General features: G+C 40.0%; 1 pseudogene across 1 annotated transcript in view; it reads left to right on the forward strand.

Annotated features, from left to right (window-relative positions):
- Positions 1-17,708, forward strand: part of LOC110067880 (polycystin family receptor for egg jelly-like) — a 33,564-nt pseudogene extending 15,856 nt beyond the window's left edge. The window contains exons 11-18 of the transcript XR_016204296.1: positions 1,422-1,547; positions 2,116-2,301; positions 3,016-3,267; positions 9,195-9,923; positions 10,344-10,580; positions 11,827-13,062; positions 14,258-14,426; positions 15,528-17,708. The product of XR_016204296.1 is annotated as a polycystin family receptor for egg jelly-like (transcript). The remainder of the gene's footprint in view (positions 1-1,421; positions 1,548-2,115; positions 2,302-3,015; positions 3,268-9,194; positions 9,924-10,343; positions 10,581-11,826; positions 13,063-14,257; positions 14,427-15,527) is intronic.
- Positions 17,709-21,237: the final 3,529 nt, after the last annotated feature.

Consider the following 21,237-nt stretch of genomic DNA (forward strand, 5'->3'; position numbering starts at 1 on the left):
GTAAGTTTTTGTTTGAATAATCGTGAAATATGTGACAAAATCTACCGATAAACTCCGTTGCTTGCGTGAGGTTTATTGTGAAATTTACATTGTGTAATGGTCTGAAAATATTGCAAAATTAATTAGGTATAAATTGAGAGGAAATAACTCAGTAAAGCCTTTTAAGTTGTGGACAGGCTAGTTTTGGCTTATTTGAAATCTCAGTCATACAAACAATACTGGAAATAGGCCCGGTGGCGATCATTGTACTGTCTGGGGTTGATTTAATGACAAATGAGTCCGCGCGACTCATGCTGTGTGGCTACTGTGTTGCTCAAAGCCTTTGTTTTGCTTTTACAAGCACGTATTTCGGTGATTTTCCTTTGCTATAACAGATCGAGGATGGCTCCCTGAATATATCTCCGAGCATTTGTATTTAAAAGTGCCATTTGTGCATGATTATGCTTTCCAAAGTTTGGTATTGACGGTTGAGTGAAATTGCATGACACAAAGGGTGGTAGTTCCTTCTGCAATTTTCGATTTCTGTTTTAGAGCTTCTTTTCTGTCTTTATATTTAACTTCTCGAAGGGTCTTTTCTACCATTTGCTCGAGGTAGCCTCTCGAGATCAGACGTGTATTGAAATTTTCAATATTCTCTTCAATGTATTTCACAATAAACCTCACGCAAGTAAAAGGGAGTTTATCGGTAAATTTTGTCACTTATTTCACAGTTATTCAAACAAAAACTTACATATTTCCATGTATCAACATTGCCAAAATCCATTTGCGATAAAACAATGGCAAAAAGGCGTTGATCTCTCCTTGAAACCATGTTTTTGGGCGTCGAAACAACTTTTCGCCATACTTTTCCTTCCAGCGACTTGCAATGTTTGCCCCTGACGATTCCAGAGTTCTTTGTGCAAACATGGGTATCCAATTACTGGCAACCCATTCATTAGCATATGGTCATTGAATTCTGAAGAATTAGCAGAATACTGAAACTCAATTAGGGATGGCGCTTCTTCGACATCAATTTTTCTGCGTGAAGGGAAGTTATAGTAGAAGTTTGCATACAGGCTATACCTACACAGTGGTCTTGACACACTTAAATTAGCAAATCAAATTAATTTGCACGTGATTATCTATATAATATGACTATATAATTATATTATAATAATCAACTTTATATATCAAGGGTAGCACCGAGCAGTAGTAACTGAAAAAACAGTGGCCCTCGTATAAATATTTACAGAATAAAAAGATGAACTATTAAAAATTAAATAACATAGAATAATTATGATTATGATTATGATTATTAGCACATCAGGAAATATGCCTTAAGTCCAATGCGGAACAATTATTTGTTTCTGGAGTGTGCTGAAAAAATGTCAGTACAGAAACTCTTCTGGCAATGTTCTTCCTACAATTTCTATAAATTGCAGATTCAAGACTTCATCATTGAAAAGATTGTCTCACTGCAAGTGAAAAGTCTTCCAGACCTTTTGCAAAGCTCCTCCATTATAGGGTCTGCTATTCATCAAACAGAAAAAGTCTCTGACATGTCACTGGTGAGCAAAATAAATGTTGAGGGAGGGTATAGCAGGAGGATGCCGGGTTGTGGTAAGGGGAGATGAACAGAAAAGGGGGATTCCCCTTTCCTGGTTCTCTAAATATTTCAATCTCCAATATCTCACCTTGAAAATATTGCATGATCACAGAATGCTTTAAGATCAAGCTTATTTCCCTTTGTTCTAACTAAATAATAATATTTATAGATGTTTTATCATTGCCATCCATGAGTGTTCATTAATTTCAAGAAACATTTACTTTGACTGTTAAATGCACCAGGTGGGTTGTTTCTGGCAATTAACTATCCAGTTAAACAGTGGCATAAGCTCTAAAACATTATCCCATAAACACTATCCCATCATTTCAACTATATGTTCAATGTTTCTTAGCAATGGCCCTGATGACAACTACAATTTGGGTCGTCACGTCCCACTTGAGGCGCTTATATCAAGTCAGGCATGAATAACCATTGTTAGTTACAGCAGGCTGTGGAAAGCTATTGTAGCCTCAGATTCAGCCAAGCAGATAACAACTTATTCTGTTGCTGATTACACTTTATTTTTATAGGGATCCTCATTGTCTACTATTGATTCAATGGCATCATTCTTATGGATCGCTACTCAAGCAAAAGATGTGGTCAAGATACCGCTGGTCACCCAATCTGCAGAAAACTTAGGTTTCTGTCTTAACAGCTTGCTGAAGGCAGGAGCTGTCATTGCATCAGGAGATGTTGGTTCTGATTTTCAAGAAAAGGTTAATATTTGCTGTCTTGTATTTTTAACGGCTGTCAATTAATGTTACTTCATTGAAATGCACATGGACCACTTTGATCTATAACTTTGACGATAATTACCTAACTTGCATTTGTCAGTAATAATTAAGTGACAAATTCTTACACTAACACTCTTTACATACACAGTTGTTAAATTTTTCCCAACCTTGGCACTGGTTACATGTTTTCCCACACATGACTCGGCTTTCATGTTTTCCCACGCTTGACACTGGTTATACATGTTTTCCCACACAACTCGCCTTACATGTTTTCCTATTCATGGCACTGGTCACACGTTTTCCCACACATGACTTGCCTTACATGTTTTCCCAAGCTTGGCACTAGTTACATGTTTCCCCACACATGACTTGCTGTACATGTTTTCCTATACTAGGCACTGGTTACATGTTTTCCGACAGATGACTTGGCTCACATATTTTCACACTTGGCACTGGTTATACGCATGTTTTTTCATTGCTTAGCTCTGAAGCAATCGCCAAGCCTTTCCCGCCTTTCTACTTGTAATATGTTTTGCAGCTGGTCACATGTTTTCCCAAGCTTGACAGCGTCTACTTCAGTTTTTTGGCTTTGCTTGGATTGATTCTTTGTGTAAATTGTTGCTTTTCTTGTGATAATGGTTGACCGCATGTGAGTACTTTGGAGTTTGATTTATAAAACAACTCTTTTTTTTTTAGGGTAAACAATTAGTCACGAGATCCATGAACATCCTCAGCTTAGTTGGAGATGCAGTGCTGGCCCTAAGAGTTCCAGATGAAGAAATGATATCGATTGAGACAACAGGACTGACCATGACCTTAGGACGCCATTGCCCGGATAAACTTGTAGGATTAATAATTGAAGAAAAAGATGCCAGATTTGTTTTGCCGGCTGGAAAGAAAGCAGTGGAGTCCAGCGGAATGCAAGGAGCAAGTTTTGTGGACACTCAGGTATGCATATCGTATCAAGCACCAGATGATGACCGTCCTGAGGGAAACAAGCTTTACTTAATTGTGACATTTCTGAAAAGTGTGGTTTGAGATGTTTCCCTCCACTACATCTCAAGAAACACTGAGAAACTTATTGTTTCCTTTGTGACCAGAAATAAAGCGTACAATATCCACAGTAATAAGTAATTATTAAATTATTACCAAATTATTATTATTAGTACTTCATGGAGTTTCAGAAAGTCACTAAACAGAATGTTTTTTGAGTAGCACCATGGCCTTGCATGTGGTGTTTAAATCTAGGTACATTTCTTTTGTATTGTAATGACGGATTTGACTCCTTATTGAAATCTCTAGATCTCTTTCCTAATTTCCATGACAACAACAAGCTTTGTTTCCCCTCGGACTGACAAAAATGTTTTTACAAGGTTATATATTAATAGAGTTAGGAACCAGGGTACCTGAAATAACTAAAGAATTAGAAAGGACAGGCAGCTAGGTCTGCAAAATGTTACTTTCCATACATTTTGCAACACAAGTTAGTATTTTATATTTTATTTTATACGTTAGTGTCCCCAGTTAGCTATTTTTAGCTAAATATCTCCGACGCGTTAGTTAAGTCTATGTATGTATGTATGTATGTATATATGTATGTATGTTTTTTGTATGTATGCACGTACGTACGTACGTATGTATGTAAACACGATATCTCATATGGAACACCCTTTAAGAGTGTGTCCATGAGAAAACCAGGCAGGAGGTGATACAGCTCAAATCACCGATTTCGCTCAAACTTGCCCCAAATGTGGGGTTTGGTGAGTGAATTATTGTGGCAAAAAAAGTAGGTCAAAATATTTTATTCCCTTCAAGTTAGGGGGACCCCCTACAAAAATGGCCAGTTGACACTAATTTATGCATATTTAACTAGCCATCTTTGGTTTAGTATTTCTACAACAAGAAAAGCCATGTGAAAAGGAAATCCACTGGATCATGTTCTACTGTACAACTAGCAGTCTAAGAGCACAGATATTCATTTCAACTGGGTAATTTGATTTCTCTCCGTGGCTTCATGTTAAGTAAGGTACATATTTCGTCGTGTTGTGAATAGTTTTTAATTGATGGCAAACATCTGCCATGGGCAAAACCAAATACACATTATCCTAATCTAGATAGTGAGAACAATCAATAAAGTTCTCAAAAAAGCAATAAAATGTTTGGGGACTTCAATATTTTTTTCTGTTCTGGCGTACTGTTTACATAGAAGTTAACGATCTATGGCCATTTTATGAACATCCACTAAAACACAAAAGCCATTTCTTTGTCTTAACCTAACTCGAAATCAACAAGAAATATCAAGCTAAGCATTTTCCTATCGATTACGAGTGAAAATTCGGCGAAAAGAAGCGCTTGGGACACTTCTTTCAAATATTTCGTAACTTTACAACAAAATGTATCTTAAGGCATTCTAACGATATCGATATAAATACTGCAGCAGAAGATTCAACTCACGAGCTCCCTCAAATTATGTTTTCAGGTGTAAAATGGAATGGAAACAAGAAATAACTTCTACATACATGTCACTTAGACGCGATTTTGGGCTCTCTTTAGTTCTTGGATGGCAAAATTGAACAAAATGGCGGCTCGGTTGCGAGGTTCCAGCGAGCGCTGTAAAGAGTAGGAGAAACCAGACATGAATTCGCGCCCAACGGAGCAGCTTAGGATTTCTGGAGTTTGGTTGAGTTTCAACCGACTCGATTGTGTATCTGACTAAAACTTCGAACAGCGGATACACATATCACTAATTATTTCATGGCGCAGTGATCTGTGTATCCCCTAAACACAGCCGATAGATTGGCTACCTACCTGATCGAAAAGAGGGCCAATTATTGCCGAAACGTGCTGGCTGCTTACTTGTGACGACGTTTATACCCAGGTTGAGGTTTGCGGAGTTTCCAACTCGAATGTCTAAATATCTAAACTGAAATCGCATGCAGGGGATACACATATCACTAATTATTTTATGGCGCAGTGATATGTGTATTCCCATAAACACAACTGTTATAATATAGCGCATCAACCTTGTCAAAACTGCAGGCAATATTAGCACCCAACATTTTTACACGGCTTGGGTTTACTGGACTTTGAAACTCGATTATTCCACTGAAAACGCGTGCACGCGTGCACGGGATAATAAGGGATACACATATCACTGATTATTTCATGAACTAGTGATATGTGTATCCCCATGGACACAACTGTTATATTGGCTTTCTACCCAAGAAGAAAAATGGCCATTAAAATGCATTGTCAAAACTGGCTTGCTAGAAATATTCACACCCGGCATTTATTGATAGCTTGGGATTTCTGGAGTTTCACTGACCTTGGTTGTAGAGGACCGCATGCAGTGATACACATATCACTAATTATTACATGGCGCAGTGATATGTGTATCCCCTGAAGACAGCCGTTATCTAGGCTATCTACCGAAGAATAAAAGTCGATTATTATGAAACTTGCTAGCAATATTCGCAGTATAGCAATGTATACAGCTTGAAACTTGACATATCTTATAAAAAGTCGAACTGAAAAGCGGGTGTAGGGGATACACGAGTGCACTAATCATTTTATGGTGAGCGGGTCGAAGCAGTGATATGTGTTTCACTTCACGAATAATTCAGATGTAAACAAGGTGATGAACAGTGGAGAATGTGCGTTACTCGAGGGGTGAGAATGCACCGCGCAATTAAAATCGTCCTAGAAATCCCGTGCCGTTAAACTCAAATTGAAATATATCTAGATCCATTTGGTGTTTAACTTTAAATTCATTACATCCTGCACGCAGAAAACCAGTTGTTGAAAACCAAAATTGTTGTTGTTGTTGTTAGGATCAAGAACACAATTCCAGCAGCAGATACGGAAGCTTTTTCAACTAAAAAATTGAGATTTGTGTTTAAAGTCTGTTTGGGTTAGTCGTTCGTCCAGTAAGCGACCGGACGACGAGAGCGCTTTCAAGGAGGATATTGCTATTTAAAGTAGAGGGGAGGGGGGTGGGGGATACACATATCACTGGCCGCCATTTTTGAGGGGATACACATATCACTAGTGATATGTGTGCGGGGATACACATATCACGGGGATACACATATCACTGTGACCTGTGTCACCGGTATTGAAAAGTAAGCGGTTCAGTAGGTAGTTCATGTATGGTAATACAAATTTTACCGCATAATATCGTCAAAGATGGCGGCATGTATTGTGGTGGCGTTTGAAAGAAATCTATATGTTACAGCAGTAGTGATGACTCTCCCTGTATTTTGAACGGCGTTTTGAGTAGCTTTCTCGATAACCTGTTGACTTCTCTGGGGATGAAAGCGGGATGGTAATGGATATTTTTCTGTTAAAACGTGCGTCGAAAACAACGGAAGATGGACTGAGCATTTTGAAAGGGCATCAAAATCCAAGAATCAAAGAGAGGGCAAAATCGCGTCTAAGTGACCTGTATGAAGCAGTTATTTCTTGCTTCCATTCTATTTTACACCTGAAAGCGTAAGTTGAGGGAACTTGTGAGTTGAATCTTCTGCTGCGGTATTCATATCCATGGGCGTACAAGAGAAGGCAAGAGAGTTCTCTTGTCTTACCGGTAACCGACCAAAAGTAATTTCGTAAAAAGACCCTTCAGACGGCCCAGGAAGGCGAAAAAACACCACACATGAGTCGATTAACGTTTCATTAAACTTCATTGGCATATTCAGACCGAGATGTAATTTAGATATACAATTTTCAGAGCATTATTCATAACCTTCATGGATTCTCTTCGTTTCCGTAAATAGGATGGTCTGCCTGTGGGCGTACGGGCTCCTTCGGACTTAAGGGCGCGGTGACCGTCTTGTCGTGAAACTTATTAGCCCACATGGGGTTTTTGTTTATATTTTGTTCGTACAGAGTTCAAATGACATTTATGATTAACAGCTGATCACGAGACTTTAAATATAATGTCGCATGTGCTTTTATGATTGAGGTAGTTGTGAATACGAGTTATCGAATAAACAAGTTTCAATAATCAAATGGACTGCGAGAATGCTTATTCGATACTTCTTGCCCCCAAAAAATACGCAATGCCCGAATGCGGGAGTGTTGAAATCGGGATGCAAACGCATTCAAAATGTGTTAAAAACTAAAACGTTCACAAAGATAGTTATATTGAAAGCTTGCATACTGAATGAAATCTATCAACAGTCTCAATCTAGTAAATCTAAAACGATCAGTAACATGGACATGGGCCGTTTGGACGACCGTTACAGAAGCTATTCTGTATTCGAGACGGGCGTCTCGACGTACTTGAGACGTCCAAAGAACAGCACGAGGCATTGCCAGAAGTCCTTCGAGATAGTCTTGTTTTGGCCACAGCAGACTTGCAGCCGACACTGCAAGCCTTCCATGAATTCAGAAGCCACGTAAATAAGATGGTAAGCAACATGGACGTACTAGAAAAAAATTAAAACACCCCATTGTTAAGACATTCCAAACGGCTCTTTTCAGGGCTTCCACAAGAACAAAACTCTTGGTCTTCGTTCGCTTTCATTCGTGTCCTTGTTTTGTTGATGGAAAGTTGGGAAAGGAAATAATATCCTTACAGTAGATTTCCACGATACACATTTAACCGACTTCTAGCAAACAGAAAACCCTAGGCTACTCAAATCATTTCAGTCTAAGTCCTTTTTTGCAAGGCAAATGTCAGAGAAAGTAGCTTACAAGCCTTGAAACCTAAAAGGAAAGGCGCGCCGCTGTCCCGACTGATTACCATAGCGTCTTCGGTGCGCAACGATGCTTCAGATCAGCAGCAGATAGAAATGGTACACTTCACACGGTACTACTTTAGCTAGCAACTCTTTTAAGAAACCACTTGACGGCCTACAGACCCCCGGTCGGACGTCTTATAACACAGAGAGACATAAAAAGTACGAACCTTTATTTACGAGTTTTGGAAATTACGCCAACAGCTTTATTTTGTAATGTTTTTTTTTCCTTAAATGTCGTTGGCCGAATTATGAGCGTTTGCCCCCAAAATTACGTTATTTCCGTAGCTAGGGGGACTGCATCCCCCTCGCCCGCCCGTCCCCCCCCCCCTACTTGTACGCCTATATGCCTTAAGATATAGCTTCGAAAGTATTTGAAAGAAGTGTCTCGTAATCGGTAGGAAAATGCTTAGACTGATATTTCTTGTTGATTTCGGGTTAGGTTAAGACAGAGAAATGGCTTTTGTGTTTTAGTGGATGTTCATGAAATGGCCATAAATCGTAAACTTGTATGTAAACGCCAGCACAGAAAAAATATTGAAGTCTCCAAACATTTTATGGCTTTTTTGAGAACTTAACTGATTGCTCTCACTATCCAGGTTAGAATAATGTGTATTTGGTTTTGCCAGAAGCCTATCACCTATTCTAGGTGATATGCTTCTGGTTTTGCCCATTGCAGATATTTGCCATCAATTAAAGGCTATTCACAACTCTACGAAATATGTACCTTACTTAAGATGAAGCCATGGAGAGGAATCAAATTGCCCAGTTGAAATGAATATCTGTGCTCTTAGCCTGATAGTTGTAGCACATGATCCAGTGGATTTCGTTTTCACATGGTTTTTCTTGTTGTAGAAATACTTAACCAAAGATGGCTAGTTAAATATGCATATTTAGTGTGAAATGGCCATTTTTCTAGGGGGTCCCCCTAACTTGAAGGCAATAAAATATTTTGACCTACTTTTCAATATAACAATAATACACTCACCAAACTCAACATTTGTGCCAAGTTTGAGTGAAATGGGTGATTTTAGCTTTATCACCCGCTACCTGGTTCTGCCTGGTTTTCTCGCGGACACACTCTTAACGTTATTAATGCCGGACAGTTGATGAAAGTTTTTGTCCTTTTTGCAGATGCTATCAATCCCATTCAATCCTTACACCTGGGACAGTACTAAGCAAAGAGTCAACTTTGATGTCTTAGCTCTGGACTTAAAAGATGACACACGCGAGCTGATCAAAGTATCAAATCTCTCAAACAACGTTATCATCGTTCCACCATTACAAAACCAGACGGTCTCCTTCGAAAATGGGCCGTATTTGACCCAGAATGATGATCTGCGTTTTCACGTAATTGATGTTGAGTACGAAAATAACCTGATAATGCTGGAAATCACGCCTACTGAGGCAAAAACAAGTCTGTCTGTGTACCTGCGATATGGTCAGCGGCCAACCACCCAAGAGCATGACCTCAATGCCACTGTCTCGAAGAGCGAAAAGTGTGTTTGGTCACCAGGTGCGCATGGCAGAAAGGATGGCAAAACTAAATGTTCCCAGGTAACGAGTCAAATAGAAACTCTCGCCAAGCAACCAGGGAAGTACTTTCTTGGAGTGCAAGGCTATAACAGAAGTGGAAAAAACTCTCACAAGAGGGAGAAAAGATCATGTTTCAGAAATAGACGACAAAAGCGTTCATGTGTCGAGGTCAAGGACCCCCCTCCCACTCCCCCTCAGGACGAAAATGTGACTGTGGTGCCATTATACGATTCTAAATCGGATCAAAACTATACTCTGAGGGTAGCCCTTGGGAGCTGTGTCTTCTGGTCAGAGGAGAGGGAAAAGTGGATAGCAGAGGGCTGTCGGGTGAGTGGTATAAACGTTCTTCAGTCAGGTCTCATTTGTCATTTTCAATTTTGCAATCTGGTGATCTTTAGAAGCCTCTGCTTCTGAAATTCTTATATGAAAGAGTAATCCGCGGCAATTGTCCGGGGCATTTAATAGTTTTCGTAATTTGACGTAGGCTGTAGCACTCTAGTGCTTGTTTGCGACAAATTTGCCTTCTATGAACCAATCCGAAATGAAGTAATTATTTCAAGCCTGTGGTGAAATTCTTTTTATGATGAAATTTTAACAGACTGGCAGAGAAAAAAAAAAAAATTTGATAGGACGTTTTACAAGCAACATGATCAGCTGTTGCTAGCCTACGTACTACAAATGATAATGGGGAGAATTTTAAACGATTTAATTTAATTTCGTTTTCTTTTTCCGTTTATTTTTTACCAGGTTTTATCAGCAACATACAACGGATTTATTAATTGTTCCTGTAATCATCTGACTTCATTTGGAGGAGCTCTTTTGATTAAACCGAATCCCATTGATTTTGACAAGGTCTCAGTGGAGTTCAAGGATCTCCAAGAAACTGGAAACGTTGCAGTTATTGTGATGATCTCTGTAGTTCTCCTGTGTTATATTGTCGTGCTGCTTATCGTCAGAAAAGCAGATAAAAAAGACGCTAGAAATGTAAGCATTGATGAGGACAATTTATTTCAATAGGGTGCATAATTACAGTCAAGGCTGTAGTCTTCCTTATGGCCCTATATATGAAACTTACAACATGACTTATTACAGGAAGTTTAACCATATCGATTTATAAGAATTAATGTTGTGTTCAACTGTAAAATCCACTGTTTTGAGCATTTTACAAACTTGCCGGGTTCTACCCTGGAATCCAACGATTTCAGTTCAACAATTTTGGAATTCATACAAATGCAGCTTGTAAAAAAGATGTTGTAGATTTAAGCACACCGGGGTAGCAGAGGGCTTGAAGCTGCACCCTCGGAGAAACTTCAGTCTTTTATCCGATGCAGCTCAAACTTTGCAGTGATAAAACTTTTAATTTCAAACAATCGTATGGGTTTTTTTGTTATTGTTTAAATAATTTTTCCCTATTAAGGCCCAAAATGTAATTAATTCGGATAGAAATCGTTAAGATAAAGTGAAATGCGAAAAATGTATTGAAAAAGACATGATGATAGATGCGAATGTAGCCATAACACTACTGGAAAAGGGACCAGAAAAAAAAATGAGGCTTTGCAAAATCGAGGGAAATTTAAAGCTCCAAACTCTATATCTTCAAAGGGGATTAAGCTTCTTCAAATACTTTTTAACGTTCTGACGCGCCGGCTGAAATGATCGAGCTGGTACATAAACAATTGTAGAGTCAAGTGATTTATGGAAGGAAAAAAAGTGGCAATTACAGTTGATTGATTGGTTGATATAGGAACAAATTAAATTTAGCGGAACAGCTCCTCACGGTCACCTCGTTAATACAGTCACCTCGTTATTACGGCCGTGTTGTTTTTTTGTCCTGTCGAAACGCCCGTACATTTTCTCATAAGAAAACCCGTCCCTGCGGCCACCCTGTTAATACGGCCAACGATTACGTTCTGAAATCCCAACTTACAACCAACCAAATACACATTTTTTTTTTTGTTTGGTTAAACAAAAGAAAAAATATTGAGCGATTCTCTTGTTTATTCAAACGCCTGTAACATGTCATTGACCTCTGTCGTTAACACAATTTCCTTCACAAAGATGTCACTTAAATAGATCCCATTAATGCTGTGAAATTTTCATGGCCCGTTGGTGACCGTTTTAACGGGGTTCCAGTTTATTCGTTATTATCATGATCTTAGCTTGAGCCGTTAAAACTTCATGTCTAGTATCTCACAGTACATTAATAAATAAAATCCACTTTGATTCCTAGACTACTCTTCCAGTGCATCTACCCTCCACAGCAAGCTGCTCACACATCTATCGGATAATCATTTCCACGGGCGTGTGGAGAAATTCAGGTACAACAGCTAAGGTTGCCATGGAGATATACGGTAGTGAAGGAAGCAGTGGAATTGTTCAGCTGAACTTAGAGGAGCCTGGCGTGGATAATTTTCTCTTTACTCGTGGAAACACGGATGTGTTTGTTCTTAATCTTAGTCAGTCCCTTGGCGCGATTCAGGCATTGCGAATTGGTCATGACAACTCTGGTGAGAGCCCTTCCTGGTTTCTAGAAGAAATCGTTGTTATTGACGAACAGGTGAATCACGCTTGGGCGTTTACCAGCAGCCAGTGGCCTGCCCTGGAGCGAGAAGACGGTCGAATTGAGCGAATCATTGAACAGGCGCCAAATGAGGGCACTTTTAGACACGAGATGCTAAAGCGTTGGTGGAGAGGTCTGACTGAAACCCATCTTTGGGTTTCAGTTCTAGCGAAGCCGAGAAGAAGCCGCTTTACAAGAGTACAGCGAGCATCGTGCTGCCTGTCAGTGCTGCTTACAGCCATGTTTGCTAACGCGATGGTCTATGAGTGGGAAGGTAAATCAGAGCAAGTGCTACAAGTAGGACCCCTGAAATTCTCGTGGGCCCAGATCATTATCACTTTTAAAAGTGCACTTATCGTTGCACCCATAAACATTGTGACAGTATTCCTTTTTCAGAAAGGAGCAAGTGAGACTCTGTGTTGTCGTAAAGCGAAGTGGCTTACCTACCTGGCCTGGTTCTTCCTGTTTAGTTCTTGTGTTGTTTCTGCTTCGTTTACCATCTACAGCTTGATTTGGGGAAAGAGCACCAGCGAGCAGTGGCTAACGTCAGTGCTTGTATCACTGGGGAAGGATGTGACAATTACAGAACCTGCTAAAGTGTTATTCGTAGCGATATTCCTCGCCGCCATTCTCAAGTGGAAAAAGAGTAGATCTGAAGGACGTCAAAGCCACGAAGCAGCTAAAAGTAGCCCCTCACAACAGCGACTGTGGAAAATGAAGCTATCTGAAGTGGAAGACATGAGGAAACAACAGCTAAAGAAAAAGAACTTGTCGCTTCTTTTCTTCGAGCTTGTCGTTTACGTCCTGTTCATCTTCATGGTGATGGTCTTGTGTTATGGCAACCGGAATAGTTACCAATATCAAATGACAAAGTCCATCCGGGATGGGTTACCAAACTTTGAAAAGGTAAGTACCGTCAACAATGAAACAAGTCTTGTTTAACTCCAAACTGAGTAATCTTGTGGATTCGTTTGGTTTTTCATTTGTTGCTAACCCTAACATATTTTACAAAACGAGCAGTACGAACAGTAGGCATGATGTTTAAAACCAAAGCGAAATGTTCTTCAATTAATTCAATTAAGTTAGAGCGGTTTTCAATTGAATGTCGAAAAGTAAATTGGTCTTGTTGTATCATGCTACACGATTGGCTTAAAAAACTCGTGCCATTTTGTCAAACATAACCAATCGTGACTCGCCCGCATACGTTTTCTCGCGCTTGGCGTCAGCTTCATGTATTTGCTTCGATTATCGATTGGTTCGTTGGTCTGTGTCCTTTGTGATTGGCTTAAGTGATTACTTTGGTTTTGGTTTTACGATATTCCATTGGAAACCGCTCTATGCTGGTAGAGAGGTTTTTAATTGAGCATTGAAAAGTAACTGGCTATTTGGAATAATGCGGAATTAATAGTGATATTTTTATTCTGGAATAAGGTCAGTCGAACGCACCCTGAGAATGAGTCCACCATATTTTAGTGCTTAGAACGTGGCGTCACAAGACATGCGGAATGGAAGCGATTTCGGCTGGGTCCATAACCTTGGGGGAAGAAAGGAGCAAGTGAAATATTACCACAGTATAGACCGCGCGTTAGTTCAATAACATTCGTATACCGTAAATCCTCAAATCAGCGCCCGGGGCGCTTATTTCAAATTTAGGAGAAGACGGGGTCGTTTATTTAATTTTTCCCAAATCGTGGCCTGACATGATCATTTTTTTCAATACATCATGTGCGCGTAAACAACAACATACGCCGTTTATAGACATAAAAAGCTGATCCTGAAGTTTAAATCGCGGCACCGTTAGTGCTTAACGTGTTCAACGTGTTCACTTAACGTGTTCATAAACTGAAACAATGTACAAATCTAAGCTCTACATGACGAAAACTATACATCCTTTGTTGTCTTATTACTCGCCCACAAAATGGGGAAGGGGGGCAATTATTCGAGGGGGGCGCTTATTTTAAATTTCGGCCGATAGGAGGGGCGCTTATTCGAAGGGATCGCATATTCGAGGGGGGGGGGGGGGGGGGGGAGGCGCTAATTCGAGGATTTACGGTATTCACCGGTCCATTTTGTTTTTCTCTTTCTCTTTTCTCTATGATAGGTTAACGATAACGAGAAGCTCTGGAGCTGGTTAAATGACGCTTTAATCCCAGGTGTGTTTGCGGGCAGATGGTACAATGGCCAACAAGAGAATCAAACAGTGTACATTGGAGACAAGCACTCAATCCTTGTTGGGATGGCGCGAGCCCGCCAACTAAGACTAAAACCGAGTAAGTTTTAGTCTCAAAGCACAATGTTTTGCAATGCAATAATCGCCACTTTAATTGTATCCGGAAGAAAGTGCATACCGAGGCTCAGATAATGGCTAATCCATGGCGGTCTTAAAGGAGTTACCTCTCGGTTTGTGCATCTTGACAAGTTTTGCCTAAATATTTTAAGTGCGTCCTTTGTAATCCGTTTTAATCTTTTCCATCCTTTACCATCCTTGTTCCTTTACTGTTTATTATTATCTCTTTGGTGTTTCTCTACTTTAATAAGGTACTAGTATCCGGTTTCTTTCAATTTAAAGGTAATTTTGCATGTGGCCAAAATTACTTAAAATACCGTGATTGAGCTACTTCAGTCACTATTCTGTGAGCTGAAGACAGATAAACAATAGCCTCCATTTGGCGCGGAAATACCCTCGGATATTTGTCCTTGAACATTATCTGTTCCGAGAAGCGAACGGTTCTCCGAGAGTGTAGCTCGAGGAACACTATGAGCTTTGACGAATGGGTAATGTCCACGGACAAATATCGGGCCAAATGAAAGCTATTGTGTTTATTATCCTTAAATATTTTTCGCAACACGCGCCGATTTGAAAATTGGGGAACATCACTCGGATATTCCCCAGTTTTTACTAGGACGAGTATTCAGTTGCGTGACGCGTTTAGACCAGTCGCGCGCGAGTGAAATTACTTGATGGATTATAAATATATCTTATTAGATGTTTTGGTGGGTAGTATCGCTGTATATTTTTACGAGTTGTGCCGTGTTAGTAAAATACAAACAACGAGTAAAAATATAAAGCGATACTACACACTAAAACATCTAATAATAGAGCTATTATTGAATTCGGTTTGTCGCGTTTACTATTGCTTTAACTAAAATTGTCCAAAAGCAAATATACTTGTTCCTTCAACGTGTTGTTGGACCCTTGAAGTGTGAGAAAAGCAGTCTATGAGTTATATCTACTTGGAAATTTGTCAAAGTAGGTTAATTCTGATTATAGCATTAGCTAGTATGTTCTGATTAACCGCTTTGCAGTAGAACAGAGCCTTCTTTAAGGCATGAACAGCTATTTTCTAATAATGGTTTTGTAAACTTTTCAGCATCCTGTAAGGTTGACTATATGACGAGAATATTTCCGGTGTGCCACGACGGATACGGGCTAGAAAATGAAGATAGAACCCCCTATAGTAAACCAGCCTGGAAGCCCACCGACAACTCTTCGAGTCACGAGGAGCTACTTCGACTTTGCCCGAAGCCCTGGCGATACCAGAATCCGGGGGAGAGTGAAACTGTGCCCAAGTGGGGACAATTCTCATTTTACCCTGGGGGAGGATTCGTGGCTGACTTAGGATACGAGAACGCAGCAGGTTTTAGCATTATTAAGAATTTAAAAACTAATGACTGGCTGGACAGACAAACCAGAGCTGTTATTGTGGAATTCTCAGCCTTCAACCCGTCAGTAAATGTTTTAGCTATTGCAACGTATTTCTACGAAGTTGGGGCGTCAGGACACACGGCAACGTTCAAGAGAATTGATGTTCTCTCTTTGCCCTCCACTCAGACCGCCGCCAAACAGTTGTATATGATCTGTGTTCTTTTATTTATCATCTTCGTGCTCTGTTACCTTGGACGAGAGGGTTACAAGCTCTACAAGCGAGGTTTCCGGTATTTTAAATCCTTCTGGAACTGGATGGAACTGTATCAAGTGTTTTTCTCCGTCCTAGGTATTATTATGTATGTGGTACAATCGGAAAAAGTGTCTTCGGCCATCAGAAAATTACAAGAAAACGTGTATGGTCATATGAGTTTCCAAGAAGCTCGGGTTGGCGCGAGATAGATAATGTCGTTCTTGGTTTGTTGGTGCTAGTAATCTCTGTGAAACTCTTGCGCCTGATAAGATTCAATAAACACGTTGCTTTGTTTTCCATAACATTGAAGAACAGTGCGAGACATCTCGCATCTTTCAGTGTTATTTTCTTAATTTTTTTCATTGCCTTCTTGCACTTTGGTATTCTGATTTTCGGAGCGGGATTTGAGCGCTATTCATCGTTTCTAAAAGCTAGTTTTTTGCAAATAGAGTTGACTCTGGGTCGAGTGAAAGCAAGGCCAGTCAATCAGTTAGAGCTCACCAACAAAATGTTCGAAGAGTTTTCGCAGCTGTGATTCTGCTGAGTACTACCATTTTGGCGATGAACTTCTTCATCGTCATACTTAACGACGCACTTGCAGAAGCAAAGAACACTGTAAAGGAAAGTCCACTTTACGACCCAAACGTGGACGAATGCAGCTGGAAGAAAACAAGCCAACGCCATCAATTTTATGATAAGATAAGCAATAGTTTACGCCAACGGAAACTCGAGGAAACATTAGCCCGGTCTAGGAAAACAGAAGATGGAACTCCCGAAGTTAAATCCAGGAGCAGTAGAGCAATTAACTTCGATGTAATCAGCCAACAAATTAAAGCCTCCAGGAAACAAAAGATCGAAGCATCAGGAAATGCGAAGCAAAACAACTCGAGAAAAAAGTCATTCTTTGATCAAGTCAGTAATGTTATTGTATATCAGAAGCTTGTAAGAAATGAAAATCGCTGCCATGAGAAGGTAAAGAAAGTACGTTTCGCAGAAGTCGAACTAAGAAGATTACGGGCGACCAGGAAAGATCTGTTCCAGCGCTTGGCCAGTATAGTCCAAGAATATTCCAGGGAGGCCGAGCAGGAAGAGAAATTTGAGTTGATTATGGATGAGATGGGTGTTCATAACTCTTCGGATCCCATGGTAAACGTTACAGCAACTTCGAATGAGTCATTCAATTGAACTCTTAAGAGTCTTTGCCTGTAAATATGGAGAATCCGACGACAGGTCGGAAAATTCGGATTTTCTTTTATTGCGTCAAAAAGACCCTTTTGGTGAAGTATTTTCAGAAATATACTTTCAAAGTTCTAGCGACTTCACATTTTTGTGAAAGCTAGGAAAGTTCGAAATACCGCGTAATCAACAAAGATGGCCGATAGCATTTATGCAAAATTGCACATTTTCAACAGGCCAGTACAGAAAGAAGGGAACTTGCCTGGATTTCATATTCACACAGTTTGTAATTTACATTTTGATCATTCCTCTGAGCTAAAAGGCATCTTGAAGTAAATATGTTTTGTCTACTTGTTGGCCGTTTGAAAAATACAACTATCTCAATTTAATTTACATGTAAAATTTCAACTGATTTTAGAGGGTCATAACTCTTCTAGTATACGAATCTCTCAACAAATAAAACGTTCTAAAGGAAGAGCTATGCTATAGGTATACCATATCTAAAACCCCATTTACACGCGCTAAAAATTCGGCACGGCACGCCAAATTTTTGGCACCGTACCTAAACCATTTCGGCACTGCACTACCCATTTACACGACCCAAAGTAAAAGGTTTTTCTCCAGCTGGGCACGGTACCAATTTTTAATCGGCACCCCTTCTCTTCATCTCTTGTATTCCCGGGAAATGGCGGATAAACAGCCTGCCGACAGCTTGCCGTCATCTTGCATCGCATCTTAAGGGTAAAATGTGACTTACATCGAAACAGGAAGAGCCATCTTCGGTTCAACAAGGAAATTGAGCCACATCTTGGCGAAATAAGAAAAAAAAAAGACGGAGGAAGAAATGGTTGTTTGCAGCGATGGCTCACGTGGCTTGTCGGAACTTCCGTGAAAGAAGCCTATGGGTGAGACCGAGTAATCAGGCCTGGTTTGACATGGCAGACACGGAGTTTGGTATGAAAATTTTCGAGTTACCAGAGAGAGTTTTCAATTCATTTTGAACGGCTCGCGTTTCGTTTGATGACTTTGAGTGTTCGAGTGACATTTGAATGGACTCCTCAGCCCACAACTCTAGTAACGCTTCTGTAGCTTCATCTGACCAGGTTATTCCTCGGTTTTTCTTAGGCGAGCGTGAACGACGTGTCTCTTCCGTCGCCATTTTGTGACAACCACGCATGCGTATGGTAAAAATCACAACAAAAAGGCCTGGAACGGCACCGGAGAGCTTTTACACGAACGAGTTTTTTGGCACGGTGCCTCGTTTACCCGTACCGAGACTACCTCCGGGAGGTAGTCTCGGCACCCCTAAAATTTTGGGTACTGGTGCCACATTACATTTGGGACCGATACGTTTACACGTCGAAAATTGGGAGTGCCGTGCCTTAAAATCGTCAGCACGGTGCCAAAAATTTGGCGTGCCGTGCCGATTTTTTAGCCCGTGTAAATGGGGTTTAAATGGCTAGTTTGGCCCGTGAAAATTAAGCGCGCTAGACGAAAAACTATAAAGGGTATTTTGACCAATTGCGTCTTTTTTAGACGAGCGAGCAAGAACTTCGATTTCGCAGTCATCTTTATGAAAATAATTCGACATGTTTCATAACACAGATTATTCGTAGACATCGTGCATTGCAGACTTAAGCAATAATTTAAATAATACCTCAGAATAAGCCTTGGTTATAGATGACACAGTCTTCTAGAAATCAGCCGGCGCCCAAGCAGACGATTTTGGCAAAATGTCGGCCCTCAAGGTGGAACGGTAGTCCTGCATTCAAAACTTGAGCACCTTTGGCGAATAAATGGAGAAAGGCATCGCTACTTCTTCCTTGGTTTTATTAGTTCTCTTTTTTTTTTACTTTAAAAAAGGGGAACCAGTCCCGACTGCAGCGATTAATAGGACGTTTGCTCGGAACAAAACGCAAGTGTTTATGTAACGTTTGTGTACACAACATGAATATGCAAATTGTTCTCCTTGTCACAGTGTCATGCCATGCAATTCACCACAACAACATATCTAACAACGCTGGTTGACCAGTCACAGTTTTAAACCGCTGCATTTGAACTTTTTCCTCTACATTGTTTAGACAAAGATACATATGGAAAATGGCCAAAAAGGAAGTAGCGAACGTTTCTCGGTTTTATCTGTCAAATTTACGGCGATTTTGGATCGTGAAACTCCCGTTCATGACTTTATGAGTCTTCATGACCCGTCACAAGAGTCACGTCGTCTTTTCACGTAGATTTCTACAGGACTTTGCCATCTATAACCAAGGCCATTGATTAGGTATGATTTAAATTATTGCTTACATGTGTGATACACAAGGTCAAAGAATAATTTGTGTGATGAAACATGTCGAATTATGTTCATGAAAATGACTGCGAAATCGAAGTTCTTGCTCGCTCGTCCAAAAACGGCGCAATTGGTCAAAATACCCTTTATAGTTTTTCGTCTAGCGCGCTTAATTTTCTCGGGCCCAACTAGCCATTTAGGTATGGTATACCTATAGCATAGCTCTTCCTTTAGAACGTTTTATTTGTTGAGAGATTCGTATACTAGAAGAGTTATGACCCTCTAAAATCAGTTGAAATTTTACATGTAAATTAAATTGCGATAGTTGTATTTTTCAAACGGTACACAAGTAGACAAAACATATTTACTTCAAGATGACTGTTAGCTCAGAGAAATGATCAAAGTGTAAATTACAAACTGTGTGAATATGAAATCCAGGCAAATTCCCTTCTTTCTGTACTGGTCTGTTGAAAATGTGCAATTTTGCATAAATTCCGTCGGCCATCTTGGTTGATTGAGTGGTATTTCGAACTTTCCTAGGTTTCAAAAAAATGTGAAGTCGCTGGAACTTTGAAAGTGTATTTCTGAAAATACTTCACCAAAAGCGTCTTTTTGACGCAATAAGAGAAAATCCGAATATTCCGACCTGTCGTTGGATTCTCCATATTTACAGGCAGTGGCTCTTAAACCTCTTGCCGTCAACAGATTCTAATAATTTTAACTACTGAAAAAAAAGGAAAAGCAAGACTGAAATAAATTTCTACTTTGAGCCAGTGAACTGCGATTGAATTTTTATCACACCAACCTTGCTTCAAAATTAAATTAAGAAATATCTCGTTAGGGAACAGAACCCCAATTTCGAGAGAGAGTGTTTTGTGCAAGGAAAGAAAAATATCCATGACAAGCTCGATGATGATTCTCTTCTTCATGGGCATCTGCATTGGATATCCCTTTACCGAGAACAAATACGAGTATGCTGAAGAGATTATAGCGATTGATTACTCAAGAGCCTGTCTTAATGTGTTTCCTACACCATCATCGTCAGTGTTCAATAATTATACTTCTCTACTGCTCCTTTTTGGTGCAGAGTGCACTATTGGGATGGTTATGGGGGTTGCCTGCCGCTAAGGAACTAAGGCCATATGGCGCTAAGGTGTAAACTTTAATGTTTGTTTAATTAATTAATTTCAATTAATTAATCAGTCTAGATGCAAGGAAGTAGTGGGAGTAGGGTGGGAAAGGTACGTGTACTCTACGTAAAACACATTCCATCGCCGTCGCTTAACTTTGAACATCGCAAAGCTATATATTTGTTTCAGGTAACCCCTTGCTCTCCTTGTGGTAACATTCTCCTTAGAACAAAACTAATTTGCCCTAAACGCATGCGTAGATTAGTTAGGGTTCGTAGCCTCTATATTAGGTGAAGGATACATTGCATACGGAATCACGCACAAATGTTGAGTGGTTTTCCTTATGGTAGAGCTCAACATGTAAGACGCATGCGTTCTAGCATTGTTAATGTTATACACTATCTTTACACGCAGTATTTTATATATCGTGTCATGTGACCAAGGACGGCAGTTATTTTTCAGGTAGCGCCAATTGTCCCTTTTTATTGCAAAAGTGAAACGTTACTGTGGCTGCGTAGCTTTTAGAATTACAAACAGGTCGGTTCAACAAATATCATCTGCTGTTTTCAATCTACAATAGAGTGCTTGT

Source organism: Orbicella faveolata, unplaced genomic scaffold (assembly GCF_042242905.1).
Source record: "Orbicella faveolata isolate gen_17 unplaced genomic scaffold, um_ofav_v1 contig_12, whole genome shotgun sequence".
Lineage (NCBI taxonomy): Eukaryota > Metazoa > Cnidaria > Anthozoa > Scleractinia > Merulinidae > Orbicella > Orbicella faveolata.